General features: G+C 37.3%; 1 protein-coding gene across 1 annotated transcript in view; it reads right to left on the reverse strand.

The window, feature by feature from the left end:
• Positions 1 to 19,433, reverse strand: part of LOC149533317 (ubiquitin-associated (UBA)/TS-N domain-containing protein) — an 84,035-nt gene that overhangs the window by 43,881 nt on the left and 20,721 nt on the right. The gene's annotated exons all lie outside the window — the stretch shown is intronic.

Raw genomic sequence — 19,433 nt, forward strand, 5'->3', positions numbered from 1 at the left:
TGGGTCAGCAAGGTTCAAGCATATGATTTTGACATTGAATATGTCAAGGGTTAAAATAATATAGTTGTTGATGCACTTTCGAGGAGACCCCCAGTGATGGAGTGCTGCGCCATTTCCGAGATTTCCGCAGATTGGAGGTCCCAACTATTAGTTGAGTATTCTAAAAATACTCACGCTTGGCAGATTATGGATGGTCTACTTTAGGATGATCAGTACAAGGTAATGAATGATATCATATATTATAAGGATAGAATCTACCTAGTACCAGAATCTAAACTTAAAACGAATATTATGCACACTATACATGATGCACCTTCAACGAGTCACCCAGGTTTTTTCAAAACCTACAAACAGATTAGAGAGAGATTCTCATGGACGGGGCTTAAAAACGATGTATTGCAGCATGTTAGAGTGCCAAACTTGTCAGCAAAACAAGTCAGAACAGGGCTTCCCAGCAAGTTTACTTCAACCTCTTCCTATTCCAGCTCAGAGTTGGGAGAGTATCTCCATGGATTTTATTACAGGGTTGTCGAGGGTCCAGGGCAGGGACTGCATTTTTGTGGTGGTAGACAAATTGGTTAAGTTCGCGCACTTCTTTGCTATTGCAACAGACTGGTCAACCTCTTAGGTGGCAGAGTTGTTCTTTCGAGAGGTTTTTCGTCTTCATGGATTTCCCAGGACTATCGTGAGTGATAGAGACAACAGGTTTCTTAGCACCTTTTGGCAGGAGGTTTTTAGATTGGCGGGTACCGAGTTGACACCCAGTACTAGCTATCACCCGCAGATGGATGGTCAAACCGAAATAGTGAATAAATGGGTGGAAGGGTATTTGAGAAACTACATTATAGGTCAGCAAAGAGCTTGGGTTAGATAGTTGTATTTGGGGGAGTATTGCTATAACTCCACATATCATATGTCCATTCGGATGACTCCTTCCAAGCTCTTTATGGCTGCGAAACCCTCTCTTTCATTGATATGGCCTTACAAGACAGCAGGGCTCCCTTAGACATTGGAACTCAAGATCACAGTAACTCAGCTCTATGCAGTAAATATCCTACGTCACATAACTTGGAAGATGTTTACTATTGGGTTTGTAGAGGCTACAGATTTATAGCTTTCAGACACCACGTTGAGCTGGAGTGGAGGAAGCATACATTCGAATGTATTGGGAGTATTCAAGAGATCACGTGATTTCAAGCAAACTGCAGGAGATAGTGAAGGCTTTAAAATACAGCAAGGTGGGAGACGAGTTCAAGGTAGTCAGGTTGAGGATAGTGGAAGATAGACAACGACAAAGATAATTGACTAGGTGGCGGCAGAAACAGCAAGTTGCGGATACATCTTCACGACAGGCAAAGAACATTGAGGACCACTTTGTAACTGCAGGAACTTCCAACCTTGCGCAATTGCAAGAGGTAGAAGGGAGTTTGAACTCATTTGCACAGAGCCATAGTCCACCTCACGATATACACAAGTTTCACTTTCCCCTCCATTGCATACTGTGGTCACTTAACCGAGTCGGGTGGTCAAACATAGCTGAAACCATGGGCTTAGTATGATAAATGGTACGCAAACATAATTTTGGATAATGGTTTTGCACTGTCATAACATGAAATTGTACTCCATATCATTTTCATTGCTGTGAGTTAAGTCTGGATTGTGTATTAATATTGCTAATAGTCAATGAAATAATAGTACAGTAGCACCAATAAACTTTCATGAATTGTACACCAACTATTTGACGAAATTCCTCTCTTCAAAACTTAATTTTACTAGTTAATACAAGAAGGGATTCTTACAGTTGACCAAGTAGATAGAGAGGTTGAGGTTGTGGCCATGGCAGAGGAGGAGGCTAGAGCACATTCAACAACTGGCAGATGCACATGTGCACACACAAAGCACGCCACAAACACAGGCCCTAGTGATGTTCATGCACCCATCTCACATGCGGGGGCTATGGTCATCGATCCTTTAGGACCTACCTTAGACGCCTTTGTAGAAGGCATTCAGAGGCTAAGTCTAAGGCTACAACTGAGCTTGAGGATGATGATGAGGCTTGAGCTAGAGCCTTGTTTTTTCATTTTGTTTACACTTTGACTTTACAGATGGACATTTGTTTCATCATCATGGATCTTCATCTTACATACATTATGATTTGATGTCATTTGGTTTTATCATTATGGATCTTCGTCCTACACACATTTATGATTTGACTACATTTATAATTCTATATATCTATGTCATGACTCATTATGATCCTATGATTTCTATTTACTTAAGCTACAATTACATTTTACGTATGTGATGGATTTATCAATTAGGTTTCTTCTTTATGTATGTTAACTTTTATTTGATGATGTTATAGTGTTTTTTAGTTATATCCAAAAAAGGGTGCATCAAACAAGTTTTAAATCGGTAAAATCTTTAAATTTCAAGGGTTTTTTCAGTTTGTCGATTCATAGCTGATTCATTCGCGATTCACGGTTCAAGTAAGCCTTATCGATTCTAATACGATTCTGATTTTTTGTTCTTTTCTCAAAATAGATAAGAACTTAGAATCCACATGCAAAAGAATAGACAACATACCCACAAAAAATGTGACACAAGATATACCCTAAGAAACCCTCAATGAGGGAAAAACCCAACCTCCAAGAGCATCCATCACCATGCATTATTCAGCAAAAATACCATTGCAATACAACCATGAAAGCCATCAAAGCCATAGCCATAACAAGCATGAATCCACAAATCCCATGCCATGTTTCCAACCTTCACAAATGCTCTCTTGGCTAACCTATCTCGCCTTGTCTTGTTCGACTTTCCCTTCTTGCTTTGTCTCTACAACTACTCGTGTGGTTGTTTTTATAGTGCCAAGCTCCCACAAAACCACTAAGTGGTATTACATAAACCGTGTGCTAAAAACATGTGCTACCAAACGCAGATTTACCCACATTTAATATTGGGCATTTAACTAGTTTCCCCGATATTAAATAATTGCATCAAATAGTATCATAATATTTTTTTTTATATTGAAATTGTTTACAAATCTTGTGCTCATTCAAGCAACAACATGAGACTTACAAGCTTATTCAAACTCCTTACGAGAAACCACACAAGCAACAACAATTGGAACACCAAGAGTCACAACTTAGAATCCACCTTTTACAATGAGACAAATACAACCAATAGAAGACCAAGAGTCACAACTTAGAATTCCACAAAAATGTCCCTCTTGGGATTTATACAAGGGTCTCCAAAAATAGTATCATAATATTATGATACAAATCATTAAGAATATTCCATGAGAATCTCTACATGTTGCACATCCATCTAGGTGCTCCTAGGTGCAACATTACACAATAAAATAATAAACATACAATAAAAACAATATTATGCAATATGTACAACACCCATTATCTCAACAATCTCCCACTTGTTGTATACATTGCATAGAATCAATCAATAGACACACAAATGAACAAGGGAACGATCCCTCCAAGCACATCCACCATCATGGATCAAAATACACCATGTGCTCCATCCTAGTACCCGCAACAAAATCAAAGTATCCAACTTCTCAAACATGAATGATCTCACCTTCTATCATGTCATTGCTACGAACGTACATAAAAGCCATTACAAGAGAAAGTCACCCAACTTGTCACATGAGAAACAAAAAATCCTATACCAACTAAAAGGCCAAGCACAAACACCTGATCCAAATATAATGACATATATTTGTATCTGTAGCTGTCAAAATCCATAGCTGAAATAGCGCCCACAGCAAGTGCTAACCCATCCAACTATCTATACCTCCAAGGTATACCAAGTGAGTCTAACAACATCAACAGATCCAATCTATACCTGCAATAACAAGCTTCAAGAGCAATAGCTACCACATATACACCAAGAAGCTCCCTTGCAAAAGATAATGTCAAATCTGAAATCCATCTACTCACAACATCTCATAGAAGTGAATCCATGTAGTATCAAGGACATTCGCAACACATAAACCAATAACCTACAAGAACAACTCTCATAACAAATCTCCAACACTCTCCTAAGTTATCTACAAATAACAAAGGGAAAAGATAAAGGAATAACCATGTCATCTCTCACATGACATACATAAACACAAACCAATGATTACAATCTCCAACCAATCTCAAATCCAATATAAGTGAAACCGAACATCCAGGAAGATAACAAAGATGAAAGAGAAATCATGCAAATCATAACCTGAATCATGTCCTTCTACACATACCTCTAGATATAAATTTGTGTCAAGTAATATCTCCTCCATAAAACCCCAACCACAAAATCACAACACCACCCAAACCATAATATAACTAATCATGGATGTAAGCCTCTTACAAGAAGATCATATTCATAAACCATTCCTAAACCAAAGAATAACCATTCGTAATCCAAGGAATATACCCAATATAAAACCATCGCCCAAACTCAACCAATATAATAACATATGCACAGGGAGATAACCAATTTTAAATCACCTCTCAAATGAACCCTTCAAAACTAACTCCTATACCATAGCTCAATATCCATATCAATAAAAGAATGCACGTGAGAGAAACAATGGACTATACCTCTCAAATAGTAAATTGTCAAGTAGACCAAGAGTGGTGAATGAGAATACTCATCAAGATATCTAATTCTCCAACCAAGACTCGTCTAAGAACAATCTCCTCTCAAGTCTATATCAAGTGAATGCCCCTTGAACTTCCTACTGAAACCAACAATCGTCCCAACAAATACTTCTCTAGTCACAAAAAAAATCAGCATCACCATTATCTCTAAGCAACCATGAGCACGTGTAGCTAATCAATCCATGTCAACTCAAAAATGCAACATAGAATATCATGAATTATTCAACAAATGATTAATGTACTCAATACCAAGAAACTAAACCAAGATCAATGTCAACTTCCAACCATAGCCTCAGGAACATAAACATTACAACATGACCATGCAAATGTCAAAGACACTTTTGCAGCAACAGAAACTAAAACATCGTCTAACATCTACAAACACTCAATAAATATATTAATGCCAACAACTCTTACTCAAGAGTGGTATCGCATCACTCATGGCATCATTAAATTCATCTCCTACATGAAGAACCTCTAGGTCTACACACACAACCAAAGTATTGGTACCAAGTGAAACAAAGTTCTCCAAACCAAGAAGATACAAACCAAACTAGGAACCAATCCTGCATTACTACCTCATCACTGTCACAAGCTCCCACTAAACCACATATCCAAACTATCCATGACATCATTAATAAAAAAAATCCTCTAATCATGAGAATCAACTAAGGAATCAAAGCATCAAAGAACTCAAAGTGCACATCATGAGCTCCTCAAAAGAAACCAAATAACCATGATTCTCAAGCAAAAAGATACACCACCATAACCAAATCAAGAAGCTCAATTAATTACCTATTATCTAATCCTGTCATGCCAAAATCCATGGCACCATGATCACATCCATGAACTAAGCACCTAACTCTAAAAGTGTTCAACCTGCCAGTATAAAATAGTCAACCACCTCTATACCATGAGTGTACCTAGTAACATCTCATCCTTTTATGAAGACAAATCAGCAAATCGTGTGACAAAGGGCATAGATAACCCAAATCCAAGCCACAAATATGAACATGCATCAATTATGAAATATCAATGGACAAAGACAAGACAAAGACAACCCATATCCAAGTCGTAAATGCAACCTGTAAGTATAGACCGCTTTCAACACTATACAACTTGTAGACCCAACAAGTCATCATACATATCCAACCAAACACTAATAACCATATCATCATGAGACCAGTTTGAAATATAAGTTCAAAATGTAATGACGTCAAATCTTAAATCTTCATAACATACAATGTCATAAATTCACCATGTTACCACAGTCAATATATATATCATAAACCATTCAGATCAATATATCACCTAATAAACCATGCCAAACTTGCACCAAATCTGAACATGTATAGAGCTCTCGAAGAGCTTTCTATTAACTCTCTAAAGTCTAAAATCTGACTCAGTATGCCTAAGTTATGCCCAAAACTATGCTAAAAATAAACAGTATCTAACTTTTGAGCTTCTAAAACTTGACAAAATGTCAAAATCACATAACCAATCCTTTACCAAATTATAGTACTTTGAATTAGCTCTCCAACGACTATAAGAAGTGTGAAATCTAATATCCTGAGTGAAAGTTATTGTCGTTTAACAAAGACACTCCTTTTACCACTTTCAAAGCAACTTCTTTTTGTGACAAAAATTCTAACAAGATTAAATTTCATGGCCGTCACGGGCTGAAACTAAAAAAGCTTTGCATTTTCTCTCAACATGGCCAAACTAGGGCAAATTATATATCAAAATTTATGGAAAGGCCAACTTGGATCCAATACTGAGGTTTGTTTTTGCCTAGAGGTCATTTATGCAAGCTCCCCCCTAAAAGAGTGAAACTCCCAAAAATCTCTTTTGACCAACAATTTCACATGCCCAAAATCTACCAACAATCCATTATAATAGAAAACTCAAAAACGCTTAGATCTGCAATAAACAACCTACAAAACTCATATATCTTGCCCTTTCTTTCATTCTTTCATGCATTCCCATGGATTTAATCTAGGATCACAACAACAAAACCATACTCTAATACCACTTGAAAAGAAACTTGCAACCAAAATATTATTGTTTCTACATAAACCAAAATAAATAAGAACATAGAATCCACATGCAAGAGAATAGACAACATATCCACAAAAAATGTGAGACAAAATATACCCTAGGAAACCCTCATTGAGGGAAAAACCCACCCTCCAAAATCATCCATCACCATGTATTATTTTAGCAAAAATACCATTACAATACAAACATGGAAGCCTTCAAAACCATAGCCACAACCAAGCAATCCATGTGAACAAACATGAGTCCACACATCCAACGTCATGCTTTCAACCTTCGCAAATGCTCCCTTGGCTAACCTATCTTGCCTTGTCTTGCTTAACTTTCCCTGTATCTACAACTACCCTTGTGGTTGCTTTTATAGTACTAAGCTCTCACAAAACCACTACATGGTATTACATAAACCATGTGCTAAAAACATGTGCTACCAAACCCCCATTGACCCACATTTAATATTAGGCAATTAATTATTTTCCCCAACATTAGATAATTACATCAAATATTATCATTATATTACACTATAACTCATCAAGGATATTCCATTGGAATCTCTACATGTTCACGTCCATCTAGGTGCTCGTAGGTGCAACATTACATAATATAATAAAATAATACGATATTATGCAATGTGTGCAACACCCATTATCTCAACATCTCTTTCTTGTGTTGCTTCTTCGTCTTCTTCCCCACCTCAATTGTGTTCACCTTCTTTTTGCTCATTTTTTTATTTCTTGTATTTGTGTTTTCTTCTACTTCTCTTGCTTTTTTTTGCTCTTTGTCCTCTCTTCTCCTTTTCCTCCTCCTCCTTTTGCTTGTTCCTCTTCTCTTTATGCCTCTTCTTCTTCAACTTCTTCCACTTTATTTTTCCCTTCTACTTTATTTTTCCCTTCTTCTCAATCTCTTCCTCCTTCTGCTAATGATGCTTCTCCTCATCCTCCTCCTCCTATCTCCATCACCTCCTCTTCCTTCTCCTCCTCATTGTCTTTCTTCTTCTCCTTCTTGTTTCTCTTCCTTGTTAATCTCCTCCTTTGTCTCCTTTGTCTGCTCCTCCTCCTTGTTCTCTTCCTTTTCCATTTTATGTTTCTTCTCCTTCACCTTCTCCTTCTACTTCTACTCCTCCTCCACATCCCCTCCCTACCCCTCCCCATGTTCTTCTTCCTCTTCTTGGCCTTCTTTCTCCTTCCTCCTCCCTCCTCAAATATAAGAAATTGATCATATCATCATGTCTAGAAAATTTTTTAACTTATTAGCTTTTTTTTTAATTATTATTTGAATTATTAAATTTATACAAACCATATATGTAATTTTTTTGAAGGGTTATCTTTTTCTTTAAATAGATTTCCACAAGCCATAAATAATGCCATATAATTTTTGGGATTTGATTGTGTGTGTATTTTTATCATCAACATTTCAAATCACACTCTGTGATCCACCATCAAGATGAGAAACGCTGAAAGGAAAATGATGGATCACAGAGTGATTCAAAACGTTCATGATTAAAATACACATATAATCAAATCCCAGAAATTATAAGGTTATCATTTGTGAATGGTGTAGAAAACTAATTATTTTTCAAAATAATCATTGTTTGAGATATTATATGTTATAATTTTTTTAGTTTTTATCTAGTTACATGTCTTATAGTTTCATGTAAATTATGATAATTTTTGTAGTTATTTTATATTTAATTATAATCTAAGTTACCGATTCAATCCTGGATTCCGAAAGCAGATATAGGATGCAGGGATTTTTTTTTTGGATGCGGATGCGGAGGAAACGTGTATATATATATATATATATATGCAAAGAAATGCAAGAAATATACAAAAACAAATCATTTGACAGTATGACTATGAATCTATGATACTCAACCCTTTATCAAAATTCAAGATATTTCAAAATTCATATGATACATCAATATCAATATGTGCTTGTCCAACATTAATGTTTAGTCTTAGACAATAAGTTCAAATAGGTCATGTTCAAGATTCCAACAAAATAAAAACATAGTTGATGATTGAAGATCCAATCAATTAGAGCCTAACTCTGAATCATAGGGATTTGCAAGAAAATCCACATTATTATAATCATCTCCAACTACTAAAAGATCATTTGAACAAAACATGGTTTCACTTATGCTAGATGCACCACGTGCCACACTATCATCGTCACCGTCTCCAACTATAATAAGATCATGAAGTGTTGCATCCAAATCTACACACTCAGGGGCTACATCCCAAAGCTTTGTTGCCCCTTCCTTGTAATGATCATTCTTACATGACAAAAGACCAAGTTGGTGTGGACAAAGACCAAGTCCTCAGCTTTCTTGGAGTCCAACTGGTTGCGCTTCACTGAATGAATAAAGGAGTATGTACTCCACTTCCTTTCAACAGCAAAAGAACTAGCAACCTAAATAGTTGTCACAAAACATACAAATGAAAAGCAAATTAATTTTAAAGAATGTGTGAAACACTAAATTCTAGAATGCAAGTGTAAACATAAAAGTTTAAAATGAATTTACAAAACAAAATAAAAAACTTACTTATGATAGGACCTTGATTGCAAGAGGTTGAAGATTTTTGAAAGGTTGACCATACATGTACCACTATGTGATAGCTCCCATTCTATTTTGGTCCTTTAGTGCAAATGGAGAATGCCTTAACCTCGAAGCAAACAACCCTCACTTTTTCATGCATTTCTTCCAGTGGGAAGAGTCTTGTAAGAGCTTTGTGGCACCCCTCAACAACCTCCTCATCCGCAAATGGTGCAACTCTAGCTGACATACCAACTACCTCCTCGCTATAGTACCTAGAAGATAAGGTGTATGCAAGGAAGTGCAATGGGGTGGTCATCTTATTCCAGCGATGGTGGATAATTGCTTGCACTTGTTTGCATAAGGCTTCGCATCGTGTGGGGTCACTCTCATGTGCTTGCATAGAATGTTTTACCTTCTCAACCATGGTGTCCATGTCATCACACATCCCCCAACCAAGGTGTATCTGTATCAGCAAAACGGAGCATAGTCATGATAGGCTCGGTGAAATCCAATACATATGCCACACGAGCCCACCAACTCTCATTCAAGATCAAATCCCTAATCCTTTGTGCTCTTTCTGAATTTGAGATCTTCCATACGCCTCATTAATTACCAATGACCATTTGGCTTAATGCAGCTTTTACCTTGAGGAGTCGTCTCATAACAATTGTATGAGATGCAAAATGGGTCTCAACAACCTAAGCACATTAACAATATGTCAATTGACAATATAATTATAAATTTTAACTTTTAACTAGATTAAAAATCCATGAAACTTAATAATTTTAAAAAATCAATTTACCTTCAGCAACTCCAATTTGGAGTATGTACTAAAAATGGATTGTGACATGTTGTGGTCGATCACAAACATCTATATGTCCTCCCCCTCTTCGTATATTTTCTTCACCCACTCTACTTCAATGCCAATCCTCTGCATGATCAAGTTAAGGGAGTGAACAATGCATGGGGTCCAAAAAAATATGCTCATACTAACTCTCAACTAAAGCACCCGCACCCCTGCAATTTTTGGCATTGTCTGTGACCACCTATACCACATTCTCACTACCCACCATCTCGATGGCCTCAATGACAATTCTAGAAACGAATTTGGAATCCTTCACTTGCCCCTCACAATCAATAGCCTTCAAAAACATTGCCCCTTTGGAGGAAACTACAATCACATTAATCAGTGGTCGGTTTCTTGTATCCTTCCAACCATCTAACACAATAGTTAGACCCGAAGTTTTCCAAGATTTTTTGATTAGTTGAAGGTCTTTATCTATATGTGTCTTCTCTTGTTGCAATAGAGTCGTACGCACCTTTTCATACCTCGAGCTTGTGTAGTCAGCTGGTGATTCTTTGATTGTTGCCGCCATTTCCTTCCAATATGGCGATCTCACCAAGTTGAAAGGAAGCCCATTCGCATAGAGGCAACATGCAATAGCTTCATCAACACAGTCTCTTGCATACAATTTAAATGCGGTGTGCAATGGACTTCTTTTGTGGGTTGAAATTCCCATTTCTTCCTCATCCTCTCGCAACACAGGTACTTCCAAGAATGGGTGTTGGGAGGATGCAATTGGTTCAGTGGGTGTATGCAGCTTGCTCTTTGAGGAAGGACCTTGATAGTGGCTTTTTTTTTTAATTATTGATCAATGCATCAACAACTTCTTGTTCTCTTACAAATGAAAGTATTTCTACACTAGTCATCCCAGTACAATTTTTGCCAGTGTTACCCCAGCGCAGGGGTGCGGCAGTACGGGGGGACGTCGAGAAGAGTTTCGGGTGCAGGGAAAAAATGGCCTCAATTTGGGGATGATGGGGGGACGGCGGGGGTGCGGCAATAGGGTGCAAAAGGGGGGGGAGGAGGGGAAGGTGGTTGCATAATATATAATATATATGACTAAAAATGCTAATTATGAAATGATACTTGAATATATTATATAACATACCAAATATAGTTGGATAGAGAAAATTGAAATGTGATTCACAAACCATAAGTTCAAACTTGAAACTTGAAACTTCATACCCATTACCAATAACCATTTAACAAATTAACTTAGTTCAAGATGCAAATTTCAAAATTCATTGTTCAAATATGAATATCATATATGATATATCATAAAGATGCTCATGATGGCAATGAACCAAGTAGCATGAAACAGTGAAATGAAATAATGTATCGTAGCCATATCAATGTGAGTACAATCAACAAAATGTCAATAATGAGAATGGAATCATCCCAAGCGCTCTCTAAGCATGCATAAAAACAAATTAAAAAAGAAAAAAATATTTTTTTAAAACTATTTGGGCCATTCAACTGGCCGCACCCTGCGAAAACCTTGGAAGCACACCGCAAGCACCCTGGGAGTACCCTCGCACCTGAGCACCCGCTAACCACTCGGGTGCTTGACCAGTGTGGCCAAGGTGCGGCGGCGCATTTTCGGCCAACGGGGGTACACGGGTGTGTAACGCACCCCGCACCGGGTGCATACTCGCATCGGGTGCTTTAGCTTTTTGCCCCGAGTGCACACACCGGATTACACTGATTTTTTCCTTTGCACATTCCAAATCCTTTGCCAACAGGGCCCATAAAATGAAACTTCACTTGAGAATATGAGCTATCGAAAAGCTTTCCTTTGTTACTTTGACAATAATTGTATTAGAATAATCTTTATGTTTCTATTTAATGCTCACTATTGTATCTTATTGCATCTCTGTAAATATTAGAATGTTTCTAATATTTAGGTGTAGTCTAGAATAGAATTTTTCTATTCTATTCGACTCTCCTCTTTGTATATATAGATCATTTGATCTTTGATTAATAAGTAAAGTATTCTGCCATTTACGTTTGTAACATGGTATCAGAGCCAGGTTGGATTTTTTTTTAAATAATAATTTCTTATTGAAATTATCTTAACCTTATTTTCAAAATTATTCTTTCCCTAAATTATTTTGCTTCATTATACCTAGTTCAGGCTATGGTTTGGGATGAGAAATATCTGCAACTCAGGTTTGTAAAGCGCAGCATCAGTCTGCAAATCACGAGTTCCTTGAATGAATCGTGTAGGGTTTGTTACTCACGATTTGCAAACAGCCAATTCCTGACTCATGTAGGGTTTGTTACTAAGGGATTCGGTCTTTGCAACTACAACAATCACGCCTCCTATCTGCAACTTACACATTTTCTCAAATTGTGTTCTCTACAACTCGCTTTTTTTTTGAAGTCACGGTTTGCCAAACATAGCGTTTTTGAGGGTGAAATCACAGTTTTTTTTGCTAAAAACTCCTTGCCTATGCTGTCTCAAACAAAAAGGCCCCTATTCTGATCAAAAACAGGCATTTTTAGACCTATGAACACCATTTTTCTATTGTTTTGACCTCCATGTCCGCTGACTGGTTTTTTGGCTCAAAACCCTAATTTTTGGGGTTGGAAAAATTTTTTGTTCAATTCTTAGTGGGTTTTTTGAGACCTCAAATGGGTTGTCGTCAGATTTTTTTGGGTGCCTCGATTTTCGAGCCAGTGGATCCGGATTCCGACAACATATTATTTATGGGTTTTTCAAGCTCTCTTCTAAGTACTTCTCTAATTTTTCTAGGTCTTTCATTTTTTCACCTCGAAGTTTGTGCCATTCACATATCATGAGCATCTGTATCAATAACATTTGAAGTCAAACTCAATTAAAAAGCAAGCCAATGCTGCCCAACACTCAGAGTAGAAAGAATCTATCTACCATGCCTTTATGGCCAGCATACCTGCAGATTATGTGAAATCTTCTGCTCGGTACATAGATTTCGGTGCCTCCCGACATTTCACTCACAGGCGAGACTGATTTGTTGAATTCACTCCCTGTTTTGACTCAGTAATCTTTGGAAGCGGCGAAGAATAGAATATTGTCCACAAGGGCAATGTTCAAATTCAATCCGAAAGAAGAAGACTCATGTTCCTCAATGTATGTTATGTTCCTAGCATGAAACATAATCTTCTGTCTATTAGTCAGATTATGAAGCACTCCCCTCAGTTGGATGTCGTTTTCAATGGAAATAAGTGTTCAATTATTGATCGTGCTTCTCACACTACACTTGATGTCGGTCTTGAGGATCATGGTATTTATAGGCTTGTCGATTCAGGCGATTCCCTTGAGCATGCCTTCATCACCAAATCATCCGCTCTTAGCAGCCTCTGGCATCAGTGATACAATCACCTGAACATTCAATATCTAGCACAACTTGCTCAAGATAATTTAGTCCATGGCCTACCTAATATCCAGACCCAGAATCATCGCATTTGCGGAGCTCGCCAAGTAGGGAAGCAACATACGACACCATTTAAGGATGGTGAATCATGGCGGGTATCTAAAGTACTCCAGTTGATCCACACTGATGTATGTGGTCCTATGAATACTCCTTCTGTTACTGGGAACAGGTACTCTTTGTGGATGATTTTAGTCACAAAATGTGGGTATATTTTCTTAAGCAAAAATCAAATGCTTTTCCTGTATTTCAGCAGTTTAAAGCCCTAGAAGAAAAAGAGTCTAGTTCCCCCATCCGTACTCTTAGGATCGATAATGGAGGGGAATTCTATTCTTCTACTTTCTCTTCCTTCTTTACTACTCATGGCATTAGACGTTAGTTCACCACACCTCACATTCCTTAGCAAAACGGTGTTGTAGAGCGTCAAAATAGTACCATCACAGAAATGGCTAAGGCTATGCTAGAACATAACAATGTTCCTAGAAAATATTGGGTAGAAGCAGTATCCACAGCTGTCTACCTTCTTAACTGGTCACCCACCCTTGCAGTTAACCATAAGATACCAAGGAAGCCTGGTCTGGTTGCAAACCTAGGATCAACCATTTGAAATTTTTTGGCTCTCTAGCATATGTGCGGATTCCTAATGCCAAACACACTAAGTTGATTCCAAAAGCCAGAAACTCGTGTTTACAGGATACAGTCACACACATAAGGCCTACAGACTGATTGATGTAAACACTAATCGTTTAATCTTTAGTCGTGATGTTGTGTTTGATGAGGAACTCGGACCATTTCAGCTCTCTGCCTCCCCGCCGCATTCTGAGATTCAGTCTTCAACAATCTCTGACTTGGGTCCTATTTTATATGAGGCATCTAATGCTACTAATACACCACCTCAGCCACCTCCAGATAATACAGCTCCTACTCCTACTCCTCATCCCGCTATTTCGACAACATCTGATATTGGCTCCTCTACTCTTCGGCCAAAATGGTGGGCTCAAACAATTAGTGATATTTGTCCTAATGAACTCATTGAGGGTAGAACCTCCAGAAATAAGAGCATTTAGCACAACATAGTTAATGTTGCTCTTATGGCCAACATCCACAATATCCCTGAGCCCCAGGCATATGCAAAAGCCAAAGGAATTCTAGAATGGGAACAAGCAATGGATGCTGAGCTTCAAAGTCTTCAAAAGAATCACACCTGGGTTCTTTCAAATCTTCCTCCTGGGAAGAAACCCATTAGCTGTAAATGGGTCTATAAGGTCAAGTACCATGCAGATGGTACCTTGGACAAATACAAAGCCAGACTTGTTGCTCGAGGATTCACCCAACGCGAAGGCATTGACTATGAGAAGACCTTTGCCCCGACAACCAAGATGAGCACTATTCGCCTTCTTCTTGCCATTGCAACTCAATATGGTTGGAAAGTTCATCAAATGGATGTGAAGAGTGTTTTTCTCATTGGTGAATTATAGGAAGAAGTCTACATGATGCAGCCCCTAGGTTTCAAGGTTGCCAGTTCAAAACCAAATGTAGACTCCAAAAGGCCCTGTATGGTCTTAAACAGGCCCCTCGGGCTTGGTACATAAAGATTGATCAGTACTTGGTTGCTCAGGGATTTCAGCGTAGCCCGTCAGACAGTAATTTGTATATTAAACACTCTGGTAATGATATTCTTTTTCTTGTTGTCTATGTGGATGATTTGATTATTACTGGGAGTTCGGAACATTTGATTTCAGAAATCAAACAAGATCTATGCAAAACATTTGATATGACAAATCTCGGATTGCTTCATTATTGTTTAGGTATTGAGGTTTGGCAGACTGACAACAATATTTTTTTGTCTCAGTCCAAGTATGCCAAAAATTTGCTTGACAAGTTTCGAATGGAGCATTGCAAACTTGCCTCCACTCCTATGGAGATTGGTCTGAAATTGTCCGCACAATCTAATTCTCCTCCTGTATATGAAACACTCTTCAAGCAACCAGTAGGTAGTCTCATCTACCTTACTACTACTAGACCTGATCTCAGTTTTGCAGTTAGCTACATCTCACGGTTCATGACGAACCCCAAGACTGATCATTGGATTGCAGCGAAACGTGTGTTGCACTATGTACATGGTACTTCAGATTATGGTCTTCTTTACACAAGGAGTGCTGCTCCTCAGCTCAGTGGATTCACCGATTCCGATTGGGTCAGCTCAGTTGATGACAGGAAATCTACTTCTGGCTATGTGTTCAATATTGGATCTACAGCAGTTACCTGGACCCGTAAGAAGCAACAGGCACGGGCACTCTCCTCTACAAAAGCAGAATATAGAGGAGCTGTCAAGGCAGCTTGTGGAGCAATTTGGCTTCGTCAGATGCTTGCAGATATGCATATTCCTCAAGCAAGTCCGACTTCTTTGTTTTCAGACAATCAGGGAGTACTCAAACTTGCCAAGAACCCAATGTTTCATGAACAAACCAAGCACATAGAGCTTCATTGCCATTACATCCGACAGTTAGTAGAAGATGGATCTATTCAGTTACTCTATGTCCCTACCTCAGAGCAACCAGCAGATATTTTCACAAAACCCCTTGGTCTTGACAAGTTTGTTAAATTCAGGGGATCTATTGGTGTAGTAAATAGATTGAGCATTAAGGGGGGGTATTAGAATGATCTTTATGTTTCTTTTTAATGCTCACTATCATATCTTATTGTATCTCTATAAATATTAGAATGTTTCTAATATTTAGGTGTACTCTAGAATAGAATGTTTCTATTCTATTCGACTCTCCTCTTTGTATATATAGATCATTGATCTTTGATTAATAAGTCAAGTATTCTGCCATTTACATTTGTAACGAATTGCACCTCCAATAGTATGAGCCACCTCCTAAAACCTGTGATATCCGTGTTGTATGTCTCCACAAAGGAGAACCTATATCAATTTTGGAACTATCAATCCCTTCCCCTCCTTGGCCCCCCACTGAACTTTGACTAGCACTACCACTAGTATCCATTCTTGCCTAGTTTTTTGCAACCTATTCTATAAAATAATAATAATAAATTAATTAGGTCCTAACAACTATGAACATCATGCATACAAGTGGAAAGAAGTGAGAAAAAACTACTAAAATAGATACCCAAAGTTGCTTCTACATATCTTTCAAAAAAAAACATTTTGAAAAAAAACTTGAAAAAAATCATCAAAAACTCTAAAAAATTCATCAAAATACTCAAGAATGGAATTGATCACTTTCCTTGAATGATTTAAACTCTTTTGAGAAAGCTATCTCTCCCACTTCGATTGATCCTCTTCAAAATTGGTGAACTTGGCTTCACAATGACAATGAAAACTAAAGACCAAATGAGAAGTGGTTAGAGGTGCAAACAAAGTTCCAAAATAAGTTGTGAATGCTTCAATATTCACCTTTAGGGTCATTTTAGGGTTTCATAGCAAAAAAAACCTTAAAATGCAATTACAACACATGTTTAATGGCCAACTTAAGTGTTTTAAAATGTTTTTAATTGTTTTTTGTTCACTTTTCTAGTTGCTGGGCCCGCGGATGCTCCGGGATGCTCCCTAATGTGTCTGGCTTTCAGACACATCTGGGAGCCTACAACTGACTTCCAGACGCATCCGGGAGCCTACAGCTAGCTTCCAGACGCATCCGAGAGCCTGCAGCTAGCTTTCAGATAGCATCCGCAGGGCTTCCGGAAGCATCCTACATCCGATGCGGAAGCCTCTACCTTTCCATACAAATCGATATCCTAGATTATAATTAATTTTAAATAGAAATACATCTTAGACTTAATTTTAAAAAGTAATACATGTTTAATTTTTTTTAAAAAATTAATATTAAAAATATAATAGTATTATTAAAAAATAAAAATTCTAAAATAAACAGTTATTTATAAATTTCTAACTTCAAATAAAATAAAATATTTAAAAATATAATTAACTGCAGTATTTTTTAATTGATACATAAAAAGATAAATTAAAAATAACTTAATTCCTTTCTAATGTAATAACTTAAAAATTTATATATGAAATTAAACATAAGAAAACTTGAATAGAAAAATAAATTAAATTTAAAAATAAAAACATATATATACACTTTATTAAATTAAAACAGTAGATAAGACTTATATGAGGGTAACTAAATTTCGCAGCAATTTTTTTTAATCAGCCTGTTCTTTACACATTTCTGATATATCAGTCGTTGGTATTCTGAATGGACTGGAAATATATAAGTTCAATGACAGTTGTCGGAATCTTGCAGAACTAAATCCTTGGGTAACAAAGGAAACTGAAGAAAACTCAGCAAATGGACCTGTCAGCAGCTTGAGAAGTAACAAGCATAAGGGCTGTATTATAGGGATTGTATCTGGAAGCTTAGTTGGTGTAGTCAGTTTGATCTGTCTAAGGATTTTATGCTTTGCTCAGGACACCAAACATTGTTTCGTTTGTAGCTGGGAATTCATCTGCCATCGATTCAGATAGGGGAATATTTAATCTCATGGACCTTATCTTCAGTTCTCCTATCTTTAATTAATTTTTTTGCTGAACATCTGATCCATCCATAGATTAACTGCATTAATCAGCCAAAATAAGCTCAAACTGAGCAAAAAGTTGCTTAAGTTTGAGGAAAATAGTTCAAATTTAATGAAAATTGGTTCAACGTCATGCAGCATGCACTTTCTCGCACTTCACTGCTTTCATTGCACCATAACTTTTGACTACATTAAAGCTTCTTTATTTGCCTTTTACATAGAAAAATCCGGCCGACACAATCCCAGTTTTCTATCATTTTCTGTTACCGCTTTTTTCCTTTTACCTGCATCAGACATTAAATTCTGATGGGCAAAACCTACATATTTTATGCATATTGTGCAATCTTCCATCATTTGCAGCTATGCTTCAGTGAGGCATTTTGTCAAACTGTTAACATGTTTAATCTGTGTCTCCCATTTCGCACATGTTTACCGAAACATTGAAAGTTTCTAACTTGTTTTCAACAATCCATGCTGAGCAAATCCTAAAATCATAACTTACTGTGGTATGCATTTTATAAAACCACATTCTATTTGAGCCATTTTGTCAAAATCATTCATGTGGTTCCTCTGTGTGTCTACAGTTTGCTCACATCTCTGCCAGGACAATGCAACTGCAACATTTGATTATAAAATCCCTTTTGTCATGTTTTAATGAATGTTCATATGCTGTTGCGAATCTTCTATATTGGCATAGGCTTGGAAAATGCTGCACTTAATCGAATTTCCTAACCTGCTCAAAAAATCTATTTCTTTGCATTTATGGCTGCCATGGATGTCAGCCATCTGGTGTCGATCATGGTCCCGATTGTGATTGGTGCTACCCGATTGTGAATAGTGCTACCGACATTAACAACAATAAGTGCAAGTAGAACAAAATATCAGAGCAGAAGGTTCCGTAGTATGAGAAATCTTTTCCTTTTCCTGGCCAATAAGGTCCTCCTGCTTTTTTTTTCCGGCACTGCTATTTTCTTTTCCCAGCATCCAACATCGAAATCCAATGGTCATCTTCCTACAAAATAGCCAATTGGCTATAAATACTATCAAAATTGAATTTAGAAATTCGTACATATTTTGACTTAGTTAACCATTTATTCCCTCGTAAAACTCTCCACTTTCACTATCATCGAGAAGAGCCTGAACTTAATGTAATAAACATACTATAGTTTGCAATAACAACAAATTAGTACCATAGAAAGTTCAATTGCCAAAATTTGTTAATCTTTGCTCTCGTAGAAACTATAAGTGACAGCATCCTTATGACATTCTCCAAGAACCTCAAGACATCCCTAGAGTCTTTGTAGACCAAGCCATCAATACATCTGAAACCTCCTCTCCCACTCAAGCACCTATTGGCAGGTTTCCTGATGCCCTAAATG

The sequence above is a fragment of the Cupressus sempervirens genome, chromosome 10 (genome assembly GCF_028749045.1).
Source record: "Cupressus sempervirens isolate cs-2001-9-10 chromosome 10, ASM2874904v1, whole genome shotgun sequence".
In the NCBI taxonomy this organism is placed as follows: domain Eukaryota; kingdom Viridiplantae; phylum Streptophyta; class Pinopsida; order Cupressales; family Cupressaceae; genus Cupressus; species Cupressus sempervirens.